At 39.5% G+C, this 15,437-nt stretch overlaps 1 protein-coding gene and 1 long non-coding RNA gene across 3 annotated transcripts in view; one reads left to right on the forward strand and one right to left on the reverse strand.

Moving 5' to 3' along the window:
• Window positions 1-445: 445 nt before the first annotated feature.
• On the reverse strand, window positions 446-15,108 carry LOC138170574 (uncharacterized). The gene is made up of 4 exons (XR_011170668.1): window positions 12,713-15,108; window positions 8,150-8,221; window positions 5,390-5,510; window positions 446-573 (listed from the first exon to the last, which is right to left on the reverse strand). It is a non-coding gene; the product is annotated as an uncharacterized lncRNA (long non-coding RNA).
• Window positions 12,177-15,437, forward strand: part of SDCBP (syndecan binding protein) — a 39,987-nt gene continuing 36,726 nt past the window's right edge. For both annotated transcript variants that reach the window (XM_069099989.1, XM_069099990.1), the window contains exon 1: window positions 12,177-12,333. The gene's annotated coding sequence lies outside the window, so the exon portion shown is untranslated. The remainder of the gene's footprint in view (window positions 12,334-15,437) is intronic.

Consider the following 15,437-nt stretch of genomic DNA (forward strand, 5'->3'; position numbering starts at 1 on the left):
TCAATCCCAAACTTCATTGGAAATGAAGTCCTAGGGAAGTTTCTCTTAGGATATTACTCTGGATTCAGAGCTTTTATAAATGTTTGGAGAGGTTTGGTCAAAAGAATTGAGAATGTTTGGTGTATATAAGACTTCATGGGGACATAAGCACCATCTCTGGATAATTAAAAGTCTATCATGTAGAAGAGGGATTAGGTTTATTCTTCTTGAGCCCAAAGGGCAGAACTAGTGTAGGTGGGGGCAGCTAGGTGGTACAGTGAATAGAGCACTGGCCCTGGAGTCAGGAGGACCTGAGTTCAAATCTGACCTCAGACACCTGACACTTACTAGCTGTGTGACCTTGGGCAAGTCACTTAATCCCAATTGCATTGCCTCTCCCTCCCCCCTTAAAAAAAAAAAACTAGTGTAGATGGTTGATTAGGAGAGTCTGGAGAATTTATTCACATTAAAAGACATGCCCTTTCCTTTGGACTTTGACTATATTATCATGGCAAGAAAGTGATCGTGGGTTGTACCAGCATGGTCCTGAGTTCTTCTATGCTGGAAACGCTTCAGGTAAGGTCCTGGAAATAACTAAAAGGAAATAAGAGGTGAGAAGGTGGAAATATACCTGGCCATAGTATCTGCAGAGTCCTGGGCAATGATCAAAGAATCAAATTTTGATACAGAAGACTCCCAGCTGCATCCTATTAACTACAATTCTAAGGCAAGAGATTTCTGTGATTCTCCAGCCTCCTCATACCTCTACAAAAACCATAAGGGGCAGACAGTACAGCACCTAATTGTATACTACTGTAACTGTGAGTTCTGAGGTAACTATTGCTCTCCCAAGATTCTGGGAAGTTCTTTGGAGATATAGAACAAATGGGGGTATAATTCTCCTGTACTCTTTTGTATGTGGGGAGAGTGAAGAGTAACTATGTGATTTATTTCTTTGTACAAGTCTTTTCATGTCTTAAATGTTTTTGCTACTGGTTGTATGTGTTTTTTGAATGGTCTGATAATAGAGTTTTACTGAAAGATATCAAACCTATGAGTTGCATGAATGGTTAGCCAAAACAGTCAAGCCAAACCCATGAGTAATAAAGGAATTGTGTAGAACTTATGCTTTATAAAAGATGTACCCTTAGGGACAACCAAATTTCTGTTTTAATTGGCAGGTAAAAGGAATAGTAGGTGAAAAGATAAAAAATTTAGGGGAAATTTGTTGAGAATTTAGTTGTGATTCTAACAGGTGTAGTGGAATAGACCAGGAGATTGACAAACTGAATTGAAATCACCTTCAAAAGTTAGGACAATAAGATGCTGCACCACTAAAGCAGGAGGAGAAGCATAGGTGCTACCATTTGTCTGAAAGGATTTTTTTATTGCTCTGGGGGTTAGCTAGGAAAGGGAACCCATTATTGCAATTACTTAGCAGGGAGAGTAGAGGGACTCTGGAGAAACCAGCTTAGTGAGAAAAGGTCACAGAATTCTAGAGAATTACTAGTGAGAAAAAATGTTTTGCATATTACCAATTTTATTTTGTAGACTGCATTTCATGGGTTTTTCATGGTTACTGTGTTAGGAAAAGTAGATAGTATCAGAATTTTTATTTTTTGTTATGAAGAATTGTATGAAGAAAAATGTATTTTCAGCCATCTCTAGTGAAAGATTATAGTTTTTTGGTGGTTATACGAACCTAATCCCCTGTTTCCCATAGGTTCCATGTATCAACATTCATGCTTTTTACTTTTGTATCGTTTTCTAGGAACTTTACCCCTGCAAAAGCTGAGAATTGATGATAATTTAAAAAATGTGAATTTAAAAACTCAAAGGTACCACCTCACATCCATCAGCTTAGCAAAGCTGACAAAAAAAAAAAAAGGAAAATGATGAATGCTAGCAAGACTGTGGGAAAACAGTTACATTAGTGCATTGTTGGTAGAGCTGTGAACTGGCCCAGCCATTCTGGAAAGCAGTTTGGAAATATGACCCAAAAGCTATTAATGCATATAGCCTTGACCCAGTAATACCGCTGCTAGGTCCATACCCCAAAGAGATCAAAGAAAGAGGGAAAAGACCTACACGCATAAAATATTTATAGCAACTCTTTTTGTAATAGCAAAGAATTGCAAAGCAAGGGATGTCCTTCATTTGGAGAATGACTGAAAAAGCCATGGCATATACATGCAATACAGTGCTATTATATTGTAAGAAATGGTGAAAGGGATGGTTTTAGAAAAATTTGACCTGGGATGATGTGTATGAACCTTACCAAGTAAAGTAGCAGGGGCATTTATGCAATAGCAATAATACTGTAAAGACGAACAACTTTGAAAGACCTAAGCCTTTCGACACTGATCAACACAATGGAACCAACCATAGTTACACAGCACTCACAATGAAATATGCTATCTACTTTAAAATAGAGAAGTGATGGTCTCAGTACAGACGGAAGTATTCCTGATACCAGAATTTGTTTTGCTTGATGATACATATTTATAACACGTTTAATTTTTCTTGCTTTCTCAAAAGTTAAGGGACAGAAGGGGAACACATTAAGGAAAGAGAATAAGTATTTATATAGTACCTATTACATGACAGACAGTGTGCTAAGTGCTTTACAATGTTATCTCATTTGATCCTCACAGCAACTTTGAGAGAGGTGCTATTATCCTTGTTTTACAGAGGAGAAAACAGAGGTAAGTAGAGGTTAAATGACTTGCCCAAGGTCACAAAGCTAGTAAGTGTCACAGGCCAGATCAGAACTTGTCTTCCTGATTCCAGGACCAGCATTCTACCCACTGTGCCACCTAGCCATCTAACCAGTGTGATGTTAATAATAATAGTTATAATGTATATAAAATGAGAGGGAGAAAATTTGGGACCTAAAATAAAATTGAATTGAAAAAATATAAAATAGCATTGGCAGATTGAGAGATCCTTGAGGCCAGAAAAATTTGAGTTCAAGTTTCCCCTCTCCCTTAACCTCTTAATGGTCTTGGTGACTCTCTAAGCCTACAAATTACAGAAAAGCTGTTAACCTTCATTGGTAGATAGATTTTCCTCACTTGGGAGTAGCCCATACCAGTGAAATCACAGGGCAATCCCTATCCCTATCCAATTGTTAATATTATATGCTAGTGATAATGATGATAAATGAGCTTAAGAGGCCTCAACAATAAAATAGTGCTTTATGAATATTGATTTAATCATCTTGGCAAGTCACCTTATTAGTTTCACTTTGTGGGCTAAGAAACAAAAGTACAAAGAGTTACAGTGACTTTCCTGTAATGTTTGCTTGATTCATTGAAGACTTTGAAAATTAAATTTAACTCTGGTTCAATGAACATAAAAGTAACATCCTAGCTTATGTGTGTAGGGATTTCACCCAGAAGGAACCCAGTCAAGGTTAACTCCTTGTATGCCAACTTTTACAAAATTAAACTATGAGGCTTTTGTCTAAATATTAAAGATGTCACTCCATGTACAAGGTATAAACATTAACACCAACTATAAGACTTCATTTTAGCATTGAAGATGCTTCTTTGATGGGGTATGAAATCTTCTTGCCCTGAGCTAGTTTGCTATCCTCTACCACAATTAGCATCATTGATTGAATAAAGGCCAGCTTCACAGCAACTGAGATATACCTTTGGTCTAGATCTTTGAAAAGGGGAGAAAGAGTCAAAATTGACAGACACAAAGAAGAAAATACACAGAGATTCAGACTAGATTCCCCTAGAAGGGAAGCCTATATATCTGAGAAACATGTGACCACAGAAATAGAAGGCAGCATTTATAGATGAAGAGGAATTTCTGGAGCAAGCAGAGGACTTTCAAACCAAGTAGGAGATAAAGTCAAGAAACAGCGAAGGACAGAACCATAGCGTATAGGAGCAAATCTGGATTTCCACTAGTACTGTGATTTATGTGGAATGGAATTTCTTAAGGGGATTTGACTCTAATAATCCTCAAGTTTTTTCCTCTAGCAGGAGGACCTCAACTTCAAGGTAATGTTATAAACTGGACTCCAGGGGACCTTGAAAGAGTTAGAGCTCATTAAAAGATGAACTTCCACATAAAAATTTTGAATCTGGGGTAGTGCTAATAGCAAAAACCTTAGTTTATTCAGGTTTAGTAATCAATTTTTACCTGCAACACTGAAAGAGTATATTGTCAGTGAACATTCCTTATGATATGACTTTTTATTTATAGGTCAAGTATCATATTGTAGGATATGATGTGAGATGCTGGCCTAAGTTAATGACTTGTTCTTAATGAACTCCCATTGCCTCATAGAGATTGTCTAGATATTATTGCCTTATGACTAGTAATGAGGCAGGTACAGTCCCAACCTGATAAAAGAACATGATTTTGGGTAAATCTTTCACAATAGAAATTCTTTTTAAATGTAACTTTTATTTTACTTTTTTGTCAGTTAGCATTAATTTTCTTTCTTTTTTATTTAATAGTATTTTATTTTTTCCAATTACATATAAGGACAGCTTTCAACATTCATTTTTGGAAAGACTTGGGATTCTAAATTTTTCTCCCTCCCTTTCTTCCCTCCCCAAGACAGCAAGCAATAACCTATATACATGGACAATCATGTAAGATATATTTCCACATTAGTAATGTTGTGAAAGAAGAAATAGAACAAAAACGAAAAACCACAAAAGAACAAAAAAGTGAAAACAGTAAGCATTAATTTTCAAGACAAAAAAGGAAACAATTCTGAAGAGGAAGAACAGGAGAGTTGTTAAAAAGACAACTTAGATTTTTAAAGGCAAGTGTAGAAGATAGAATCAAGGGCAGATAATGGAGAATGATCAAAATAAGTACAGCCAAATTGTGTAAGAATAATGTAAGTACTAAAAAAGCTCAGAACAAAATAAGGTTTATTAGGAATTCAGACAACAAAAGCAGGTTCGTAAAAACTATATCGTGGAAAAGAGGGTGTTTTGGAGGAATAGATCTACTGTTCAGAGTGAATAAGGGCAATGACAACTAATGACAGAGAATACAGGAATGTTCAAAATCTTATTTTCCTTCTGTTTATGTTGAGGAAAATGATTTTTGAACTAGGAAGGGCAGAAGAAAAATAACAAATAGTGAGTTGGAACACAATTTAAGTATGGAGATAATAAGAGAGAAATAGATCCTTTTGATGGTAGCCCGTGGTAGCCCATGGTAGCCCGTGGTACTGAAAGACACGCTTCATGTGACTGCTGAGCCATTACTGGCGAACTACGAAAGGTAGTGGAGAATAGGAGAGGTACCTTGTGAATACAAAAGCCTGAGTGCTCCTACTCCCTCCATTGGAGGCACCAGGGGAAGTGCCCCTCAGCAGCTGCTATAACACTTCTTAGAGGAGTAGATGAACTCTCTGATAGCAGGAGCTTACCTGAACTTTGAACTTCGCATGAACTTTAAGGAAGTTGTTCAGGCAGTGCAGAAGTGAGGTGAAGATAAAATGCCTTTCCAACAGTCCCACTAAATGCTTCATGTTGTAATGTTTCAATCTCCTAGGAGAACATAACACTAGTTATAACTTCCTACTTCATATGTTGTTAATGTACATTGTACACTGAATGCTTTTATACCCTGCTTTTTGTACCCTAGATGTGAGCCAAAAATAAGCTTTAGATAATTGTCTCCAGGGCTCCAGAGTAGGGGTATAAAGAGACAGAAAGTCTGAGAAAAGCCTGACTTTTCAGCGCGGCAGCCAGACTCACTTAAGACTGAACTCAGTTCTTGTGCATGGGTCCAGAGGTAGAGGCCCCATTAAAATAAAGGCTCCCACTTCCCCAAATCCAGCAGCAGTCCTCTGTTGTTACACAGGAATGATCTATATCTATAAAGGGTGCATACTTGATGGATATATGAGTATAGAGTAGGCAAATGTTTACAAATGATCTTCTGCAGCAGACCACATCTTCAGTCACTCAACTGATTAAAATATGCAAAGGATATAAGGTTCCACTATATTTATTTTTTGTCGATTTAAAAAAAAGAAAAAGAAAAAAAATTTAAAAAATAAAAGAAAAGGGGCGGCTAGGTGGCACAGTGAATAGAGCACCAGCCCTGGAGTCAGGAGGACCTCAGTTTAAATTTGGCCTCAGACAGTTAACACAAAAACTAGCCATGTGAACTTGGGCAAGTCACTTAACCCCAACTGCACTCCAAAAAGCAAAAAAAAAAAAATTTTTTTAAAAAGAAAAACAACATTTGACTCAGGAGAACAAAATACAACACTAAAACTTTTTGTCCAAGAAAGTATTTCCAACATGTACTTAAAACTCACACGATAGAAAGTTGCAACTATAAAGAAAATGTTCAATGATAGATTGTTAATGTCAATCACAGCAGAAAACAGGAAGACATCTACCAAAGGTGCTCACCACTGTCATAGAAGATGTCCTGAGCAGTGTCCCAATAGAAGACTCATATCGGGCACTGAAGTACTTTAGTACTAGAGTACTAAAACACACTAGAGTACTTTAGCACTGATGACTTGTTTGCCAGGAGTGGCATAAAAGAAATGTATAACTGGAAAAGGTGAACCAGTGAAGAGTGAGGGTAAGCAGTTAATTTGACTACTACACTGATACCCATAGGATGTTTTTTTTTTGTTGTTGTTGTTTTTAGCAATTGGAGTTAAGTAACTTGCTCAAGGTTACATGGCCAGTTATTTCTGGGTGTGGTGCTAAGTATCTGAGCCCAGATTCGATCCCAGGTCATCCTGACTCTGGGGCCAGTGCTCTTACTCGCTAAGCTACCTGGCCGCTCCTTTTTCTTTTTTTTTGTAATTTATTTTTATAGTGAATTTAACCAATACTAAATAACACAGGTATGTTCAGAGACTTGATAGAAAAAGGTAATTCTTCACAAAAATGCAGATCTGTATTAAGTCCAGCTTGATTTTCTTCTTAAATATGATATAATAATGTTGGCTGCACCATAGGAAGGAATATATACTTCAAAGGGAGCACAACCTAATGACGTATTGAAATATAAACAAATATATGATCTAGTATTACACATACATATGCATAAACACATAGTACATAATGGTAAGAAAGTATCTTCAGTAGCGCTAACAATGTCACTCCAAAGGTAACCAAACAATCTAAGGTAAAAGGATCATAAAAAAAGTTGTTTTTATCAAACTATGTTCAGTTTCTGAATATAGGCCACAACTCTAAAATGCTATTCCTTCTACATGTATATGTATGTATATGAATACAAATTATGTACATTTTAAAATAACTGATTATAGAAGGCTACACCTCAATTTTTTAAAGGCAACATTTTGGGGGGAAAGTCTAGCCTATATTCCTACCAATACAGTAATCCAAATATGTTTTTTCATATACCTTGATTTCACAAAACTATTTATCTCAGAATTTCTTTTTAAAAAATTACTACTTGTCCATTTAGACTATCACTCAGTTTTAAAAAATGCTTTGTATGCAATTTTTTAGCAAATTACTAATCATCTAAAGTAAGAAAACTTGTATATGTGGAAGTAAGTGTATTGCATGCCAGTCAGCTGATGAGTAGTGTTTTTGCTGTCCTACAAGGAATTGTGCATAACTCTATATGAAATTGCACATAGGAAAAATAATCTTTTTAAGACAGATTGTCATCATATGGAGAAACTGTGGTCGGTTTGTCATGTGGTTGGGATTAAAAGAAGGAAGGAGTTATATAATCTTGCAGATCAAATGACTTGCAAATAATTAACTTTTTAGTGGTTTATGGTAAAATGAAGACAGAAACCGATAGAATAACAACTATAATTGTGCTACAGTATTAGTGTTTCAGGTACTTTGCAAATACAAAAATAAACATCTTAAATTTCAAAACTGTCAATAAATGTGTAACAAGGTGGAGCTTCTATAAAGAGGAATATTTACTTCACTAATATACATACTTCCCACCTCCCCACAACATGTGGGATGCATAATTCCTCCTCCCTCTCCATACCACCTCAGTCTCTGGGGAGGGGAAGGGGATTAGGTTTATAAATTTAGATTGGTTCCCCTAGAGTCTTAGGTCAGAGTCCAGACTCTTCCCTTGGGCTCCAGTCTTAGGTCCCCTGGCTTCTCATGGCTTCCTCCTGCTGGAGGGAGGGTGTGATATAAAGTTGAAACCATCCCACCTGCAATCCTGCCTCCAACATTGTCATGACGTGAACTCCTGGTCCTCTGGCGATCACTTGTAGCACCTGAAACTGAAGACAAACAACACAGAGCAGAAACAAACATCACTAGGCCCATGTCTTAGAGGCCAAGTGAAAAAGGAAGAGCAGGGGCAAGTATCTAGGCTGGGAGTAACAGGAGCATAGCCAAAAGATGGGGGAGGGAGAGAGAGACAGAGACAGAGACAGAGAGAGACAGAGAGACAGAGGGAGAGAGAGAGAGACAGAGAGAGAGAGACAGAGAGAGAGAGAGACAGAGACAGAGACAGAGACAGAGAGAGAGACAGAGACAGAGACAGACAGAGACAGAGACAGAGACAGAGACAGAGAGACAGAGAGAGAGAGAGAGAGAGAGAGAGAGAGCACCAATCAGAGGAGGCTATCCCACTCACATGGCAGGAGACCTCATGAGCTCCATCTTGGATAAACTGGGCATGTTCAAAGGCCCATAAACTTTACAAATGTTTATGATAATTATTCATGTAATGGGTATGAAGAAGGAAACCCTTTGATCTGTTGGACTACCTATGGAAGGTGCTCTGTTTCTTTTCTGTGAGCCACATGCTCTAGTCTATTTCTGAAGGACATAAGCTTAATGGAAGAATTGTAGCAACACTTGATTGGTCACTGATGATGGGGGTTGAATCAAAGTTGATTGGTCAGAGTCAGGAGGAACTGTACACTTGGTGGATTTTAAGAGGAGCTAAGGAGGAATAACTCATGATCTTTTATGGGATATGGGAATCGACCTTTTATGGGATATGGGAATCTTTCAGTGCTTGGTCTCCCTTGGATTGCCAGGAAGGAGAAGGTGAAGAAGGTATTTCTCTCTTCCTCCTAACCCAATGGCAATGGTGGCTGCAGTCATATGGCAACAACAACATGGCATTTGCCTATGTGAGCCTAAGTCCTTAACTACCTTCTACTTTTTGTTTTCTCCCACGAGCATAGAATAGAATTTGGTGAACCTGAGAAATGGATGTTTCTAGCCCTTGTTATAAACTCATGAAGTAAAAATGCTTAGAATTATTGGGTTGAGTGCTAGCTGATCACTGGGAGGTGATTACCATAGCATCACTATATCTCAGAAGAGAAGTACCACTATGAGAGGATATTGCTATTGAAAGGTCTAAGAAAGTCCAAGTCATGTCTTGGATGGCCGGGAAATTTGTTGTAAGCTGCTCAGACAGTGCAGGTTTGGGATGCAAACAGAATATGTGTTTCAGAAGTTCCACAAAGTTGTCTTTACCTTTTGGGAGAGAAAGTAATGTAAGAGACAGGTTATTGTTTTCTCTTTCTGTATTTGTTAATGTGTACTTGTGAATCTTTTTGTGTTTTAAGCATTTTCAGTAGTTGGTAGAAATAAAAAAGAATCTTCTCCGTGGGTTTCTACACATTCATAAGATATTCAGAATTTATTCTGGTAGAAACCCCATGCCGTAGTATGCCCTCTGGTCTGCTCCCTCAAATAGCATTCATAGGCTGAGTTCACTGAGGAATACCTACCCAAGAGCAAGACATTTTAAGGGTCCACACCAGTAACTTTATGCCTTGTGAGCCTCTCCTAGTGTTTTCTTCTTAATAGCCAACTAGAGGACACAATTAGTAGATAGTAAAGGTTTTACCCCAGATTGCATAGTTAAGTACAGTAGCAACGAAACACGTCCTCAATGAGCCTGGGGCATACTCAGCCACAAACATATACAACATCAGTGCATAAACTTTACAAATAGAATGGAACACAAAGAGGTCAAGGCAATCAATACGTCTAGTGCTACAGATTCCCAATATCTTCTCAGAATTTTCTTGAGTGGTTCCTCAAGGAACACAATATCACTTTTTGGATGAGTTGCTCTTCTAGGCCCCTTAAATCTTGGGTGATGCTCAGTAGTTCTTTTTTTTTTTCTTTTTGGAGGGCAACCGGGGACTTGCCCAAGGTCACAGGGCTAGGTTTTGCGTTGTTTCTGAGGCTGCATTTGAACTCAGGTCCTCCTGACTGCAGGGCTGGTGCTCTATTCACTGCATCACCTAGCCACCCAATGCTCCGTAGTTCTAAGAGTTTGCCTTCGTCTTCACGGTTTCTGCCTTTGGGCTCAGCTGTAATTTTGGACTAAAGTACAGGTGTGCATTTTTGGAAAGAACTAGAATTCATACTGTAGGATTCATAGAAGCCTCAGTTTGGGGTCTGCCATCTCCTAAGCAGGCTCCTATCCAGCTGCCATATAACTCTTGTTGTTGACTCAGATGGGCCTCATTCTTCCTGACCCTACTTATATGCTTCTGCTCCAAGATGTCATTGCCAATCACGTGGGGTAGGGTCGGGGGAATCCTTTCCTTTGTTGCACTCTCCAAGGTATACAAGGGAAAAAATGTGAAGAGTTAAATCTCAAGAGCTGAGTCCTTTCTCCATAACTAGCTCTCTTTTGGACTTGACTCAACTGTTTGCTAGATAAGAGGGTTGGCTCTTCCACTTTTAATCTCTCAGCCTTTCCTATTTGCCCAAATCAAAGAGAAGACTATGGATCCTTGGGCAAATCACTTAACCTTTCTCACCCTCATTTTCCTCACCTGAAAAATGGGAATAATAATAACACTTATCTCACAGAGTTGTGAAAATCAAATGAAATAAATCCTGTAAAGTGCTTTGTAAATCTTAAAGGACTGCATAAATGCTAGTTTTTACTATTATTACTATTATTATTGTTATATAGAAAAAAGGGCACCATTGTCTTTCCCAAACTTTAACCTAGTTTCCTGAACCTTTCCTGTACAAATGGACTATTCAAAGTCTAAAGAGGGTACACCAGCAAATGTGACTATCCTATGTCGGACAAGGCTCTACCCTTTCATTCCTTCAAAACCATCACTTTCTCCTTATATTCTAAAATCTCTTCAAGTAGATGGGGAGCAGAGGGAGAAGTCAATTGACCAGGGGTTCCTTGATCAACTCCTTTGCTACGTTTATATTTTATTTATAATCATAATAGAATTATAGATAGAAATTTCATTGATTAATACATAACCATAATTTACATTTAGCAGTTGATTAATGCTTAGTATTCAGACATGGAGGCACTTGCCCAGAGAATCCCCTTTTACAGGATTGAAGATCCAGGTGAGAAGAAGGTGGGTGAGTGGAGGAAGGGAGAAGGGAAGATTCAGTTCAATAAACACATATTAATTCAATTCAGTAAACTTTTATGAAGTGCTTACTTACGTACCAGGCACTGTGCTGAGTGCTGAGTATACAAAAGAGACAAAAGACAGTCCTCACCCCCTCACCCTGAAGGAGCTTACAGTCTAATGGGGGAGACAATATTCAAACAAAAATATAGAAAGCAAACTGCATACAGGATAAATAGGAAACAATTAAAAGAAGGAAAGCACTGGGATAAGGAGGGGTTAAGGAATGCTTCCTGTAGAAGGTGGGATTTTAGTTGTCACTTAAAGAAAGTCAGAGAGATCAGTAGTCAGAACAGAGAAGGAAGAACATTCCAATTTAAAAGAAGGAAAGCACTGGAATTAAGGGGGGGTGGGGGGAGTAGGGAAGGCTTCCTGTAGAAGGTGGGATTTTAGTTGGGACTCAAAGGAAGCCTGGGAGGTCAATGGTGGAGCAGGGGAGGGAGAGCACTGTGTATGAAGCCCAATCAATCAACACTTATTCAGCGCCTAAGCGCCTACTATGTTCCAGGGACAGTGCTAAGCTAAGGATGGAGAAAGGTACGTGGGCATGACTACAGACGAAATTTGTGCCCTGGAAAGCTGTTAGTCTTTGCTCAGAGTGGGTTGTTGATGGTGCTCCCTGTCCTCTGGGGGTGGAAGGATGAGAGCCAAAGCCTAGACCAGAAGGAGCCACTGCTGGGTCCCAAAACACATTCCCTTCCTCCTCTCTCAGCCTCCCTGGCTTAGGCCAGCCCCAAGGTTGTCTAGGCAACCCTAAGGGCGGGGGAGAGTGAGAGGAGAGCGTCACCTGACCTGGATATCGGAGAGCTGTCTGCGCAGGCGGGGGGCGGGGCTTAGCGTGGGTGACGTAACTCCCCCGGTGACCGATTGATTCCCGGACTTCTCCCTTCCCACAAGATCGGAAAACCGTTGCTGGGGAAGGCAGTCGAGGCCCGTTGGAGGAGACCGTCGGCGAGGCTTAGGTGAGTAGCCGCTCTTAGTGGGGCGGAATAGCGGGATGTCCCCCAATACTGGGCTGGGTTTAGGGGCGAGGACGGGGGACCCGAAGGACGCAGCCCTTGGGGCTCAGTCCCTGAGCCCCCGGGGTGGGGACGGAGGCTGCGCTGGGGCTTCTTCCCGAGAGGAGCCGTCGACAGCTGGTCTGAATCGGCCCGGGGCTCGGGAGGCCCTGGGGGGCTGGGGGGGCCCAGAAAGCCCCAGCCGCCTCCCCCCCCCCCCCCCCCCCCCAAAGTCCAGGGAGGAAGGGCGTGGGCTGCGCCCGGAGGCTGGGACTGGACGGGCCGAACTCTGGGGCGGGGAGGGGAGCAGACTTCGGGGCGCCTTGTCCCGAGCCCCCGTTACCTGCTGGAGGCTCCGCGCGAAATTCACCCACTAGGGGAAAAAACACCCCAAAGAAAAACGCCTGCGGTTTCTGCGGCTTGGTTCTGCCGCTCCTGCCCTTGGGGGCATCTCTGGACTGGAAGCGGGGGAGGAGGGAGGAAGCTTATTTGTTTAGTGGGCGCAGCTTTGGCTCCGGAGCCTTCCTCTGAGAGTGGAGATTATACAAGCGTTCCTTCACTGCAAAAAACCTTTATTTCTGGAGAAGGTGGCTCCTGGAAGACACTGTTGGGTGTGGGTGCAAAAAGCAAAGAACCCAAGGAGATCTGGTGACCCAGGGCTTGAGTCTCAAACCCTTTCTTTTTTTTTTTAAAGAAAGAATGTTTATTTTATTTTATTTTTTTGCCTTTTTTTTTGGAGGGAGGAAGGTAGGGCCCTTGGGGTTAAGTGACTTGCCCAAGGTCACACGGCTAGTTTTATGTGTGTTTGTGTTAAGTTCAACCCCTTTCTAATAAAAAGGGAAAGTGACCACATTTTTCCTGCATAAGAATTGTTGGTTACATTTTAGTAGTAGGCAAGGTGCCTGACCCATAGTAGTCGCTTATTAAATGTTTATTGAATTGAATTGTATTGGGGACTCAACAACATGGACTTTTCACTTAAAGTTAAATGACAAAGTTTTGACAGAATTTCCAAGGTTATTTCAAAAGTCTGTGTTTCCAGAGCATATTTTGTGCCAAATTCTAATGTGTATTAATTTCTGCCGCCAGCCTCTGAGGGAAAAGAATACTAGTGATTTAGTGGAAAAAATTTTAAATGAATGACCACCAATGACAGTTACTAGCACAATTTATGGAGCATAGCAGGCACTTAATATAGTGTTTGTTGATTTGAGTTGACTTTTTATAAGTTGCAGTTCTGCCTCAGATGTATTTTATAAAGGTTGTGTAGTATCTTCCTTTGTTTTAGGGTTTCCCTTTACACTAAGTGTAGAAGATGTAAAGAAGATCTTAGTTTTGACCAGTCATTTTATTTTTTTCTTATCCTAGCTTGGAAAAAAATTGTAGCTTCATTGTTCATTAGTTAGTTATCCCAGACATTTGAGTTGAATATTATAAAATAAGCAGTATAAAAAATAAGAAAATTCGTCAAACTTGTCAAAAAGATTATTCAGTAACCATAAAATTATAACCTTAACTAAACTAAATTTTGCAAAGTTAATTTCTGGTCATATTTTTTTTAGATATTACTAGGAAGGATAGGATACTATACTCTTGACCAAAATGGAAAGAATCTAATGATGGTAGACAATGACTTGTACTGTGGTTAATAAACTATCTCCTCAGAGTTGACTTATGCACTAGATTTTTGACGAAATTAGGTAGGTGAGGGTCGGCCAGGTGGTAGTGAGTAAGAGCATTGGTTCCGGCCTCAGCACCCATACAAAAATAACTGGCTGTGTAACCTTGAGCAAGTTACTTAACCCCAAATGCTTTAAAAAAAAAAAATTAGTTAGGTGAAATCTATATTCTTATCCTTTGGCACCCTGTAAGTATAAGAAAGTCATTTAACTTCTCTGGGCCTCAGTTTCCTTATCTGTAAACATAATAGCTGCCATTTATCTTGTGCTCTAGGGTTTGCAAAACTCTTTACATTCTCACTAAGCTTTTAATGTTTTGTCCATCTTAAATGTTAACATTTATCCAGGTCGTGAATATCAGTTGTGTGCTACTAAGGGAATATTAATTGAGCCATGAAGGTATGAAATTACTTCTTGGAACAAGAGTCTGAAATGAATAGGATCACAGGTCATTCCTGATACAACTCCTTAATTTTACATATGAGACAGATACAGAGAGGTTAAGTCTCTTGACTTAACCAAGATGACTAGTGAGCCAGATGGAATACAGTTGAGGAAATGGAGGCCCCAAGAGATGAAGTGATTTGTCCTAAACACAGAGCTAATAAGTGCTAGAGGCAGGATTTGAACCTAGGTCTTCCTAAGTCAAAGTCTAGAACTGTTTTTTACTATCCACAACCTAGTTCAGATACATAGAACATATAACTTGTTGGGTTTTTTTAAATTACCTTTGTAGAATATTAATTCAATTATGTGTGCACGTATGTATGTATGTGACAGTTTTCTCTTGCCTCTTAGACAGTATTTACTTTTTCAAAGTAATAGACAAATGAATAGGAAAATATTTTTTGACTAGAGTAGGAGAACCCTTGGCTTTGGGGTCAGAAGACATGTCTTCAGATACTTCTGTCACTTAGTACCTGTGTGACTAAGGGCAAGCCAATTAACCTGCCTGAGCTTTACTTTCCCTCATTTGTAAAAGAAAAGGATTGAACTAGATGGTTTCTGAGGCTATTTCCAGCAATATAATCCTATTCTTTTTAGTCACTTGTTCCAAGAAGAAAGGTCATTATTCCCTCCTACCCTCTCTGTTAGTATCTTCCTCTAGTATATCTTTTGTTCCAAGTTCAGGCAAAGTTCTCATGATGTTTTTATTATGTGAACATATGTTAACATTTAAGATTTGTTGGATATTTCTGGAAATATTTTTTCCGATGTTTGCCTTTAGTCAAGTGGATCATTTGCTAGTTGTCAGAGGTAAACCAGTTTAATTCTAGGTAAGTAGAGAGAGAAGATCCCAAGAAAGGAGTGATTCTGTCTTCTATGCTTGGCACTTTTGGAAAGGTAAAATCTGGTTTAAATGAATGTCAGAGGACTCAAAACCTAGAA

Source organism: Petaurus breviceps, unplaced genomic scaffold, assembly GCF_028583685.1.
Source record: "Petaurus breviceps papuanus isolate PSGF00001 unplaced genomic scaffold, PetGlider_PUasm1.0 38, whole genome shotgun sequence".
Lineage (NCBI taxonomy): Eukaryota > Metazoa > Chordata > Mammalia > Diprotodontia > Petauridae > Petaurus > Petaurus breviceps.